We start from the raw sequence: 1,692 nt of genomic DNA, 5'->3' as shown, positions 1-1,692 counted from the left end.
TTCGACTTTAAGTTAACATTAAAACGCAAATACTTTTTTGTTACATTCATTGGGGAAAATCGTGAGAAACGTAACTTTATGTAATTCAATATGGTGGAAACGCCCACTGGCGGCCATCTTGGAAACTTGAAAATAATTTCCAGCATTTTCCCTTGCCCACTTTACCTATAAAATTTTTTACCGTAGCTCTCTACGATCACTAGTTTCTGAGATACAGCCGCTTACCTCGCTTATTTGCCCACCCTGTACATACCTACTAATTACGTAGTTTACGATCAACATACCAGTTTTGGACTACTCTCTTCACTTTCAAATTCACCGTCTACGGCAGTGTTTGCATGGTTCTGTAAATTCAGTCGGAGGTATCTGCTTAATCCATCGCTCGCGCGCTTCCTGCACAAACCAGTCGATTAAAATGCCAGAAATGGGCATCCGCATTGCGCGAACCAAGACCGGCACATAATTTTCGTATTCCCAGCTAGACGGCCGCCTCGGCATTAAAAAACCCATCAAGTAAATAGTGCTTTGTGGGGTCGCGTTTTCATTTGAAAAATGACGCCGTCTCGAGACACCCTTTCCGCAATAAATTGCGGCTTTAGAGGATTTTGTCTCAGACCTGCCGCAATCTGGCATTTTGTTTACGAGAGTTTATAGCTTATTATCTTAATCTCTCGGTCGGGCCGCGGTCGTGGGAACTAGGGCCGCAGCGCCGGGGAGAGGCTCGAGGTGTTTTTTTCGTTCCTGGGGCGAACTTTTCGCTGGTGGGCGAACGTAAGTGGCGGAAAATTCGATAAACATGGAGCAGAAGTTGGCCCGCTTCTGTCTGGTGAAACTTTCCAAGCGAAAGGAAAGAATGTTACCTCGTTATCATTTATACTGGGCGAGATAAAATATATGGCTAAACTTTAATGGCGGATTCTACATAAAAAAATAACGAAAAACGTGCCTATACATACAAGGTGTCCCTTTGAGACGGACACTTCCATATCTCTCGTAATAGTACGAATAATTCAAAACAACTTTTCAAAATAACAGTTGCACCAAATCAATTTCTTGACATTTTAAAACTATTCCTAATTATACAGGGCATTCCATTTCTTCTGGGTGTCATCTAACTTTAACGTTGAATTTAACGCATACGCAACGTTTCGTTTCGGTATTATTTAACGTTTCTAAAAAAACTAATAACAGTGAACTGAAATACGAGAACACGGTTGCGGTTTTCACAATGGGGAAGTTTCACATTTTTTTTCTTTTCTTATTAAATTCCTTTCATCGTAAAGTCAATTGCCACATAACGAGCGTTCAAATAAAAACGTGGTCGAAGTTGGCTCTGACACATTGGACGTAGGGAGTAGCTTATAGCGACCAACTTAACCTCATTTCTCAACGAGCTGTATAGCAGCTGTCAGTTTCAATAACGTTAATGACTATATAACTTTATTTTAAAGAATAATCGTGATAACAATAACAAACAATTAAAGGAGCTGCGGAAAGTGTCCCCCTCCTTGTTATAACAATAAATTAAAGCAGCTGCTGAAAGTGTCCCCCTCCTTGTTCCAAGCACTTTTCACACCTGTTCCTCAAAGAATTAAAGACATTTTCTAAGATGCTCGGGGTATTGTTAATTTCACGAATCTTGTCTATAAGTCGAGCCTGCAGATGGTTTAAATCAGGAATAGGCAGTTCAAA

The sequence above is a fragment of the Anoplophora glabripennis genome, unplaced genomic scaffold (assembly GCF_000390285.2).
Source record: "Anoplophora glabripennis isolate ALB-LARVAE unplaced genomic scaffold, Agla_2.0 scaffold271, whole genome shotgun sequence".
NCBI lineage: Eukaryota > Metazoa > Arthropoda > Insecta > Coleoptera > Cerambycidae > Anoplophora > Anoplophora glabripennis.
This window is presented reverse-complemented; position numbering follows the sequence as displayed.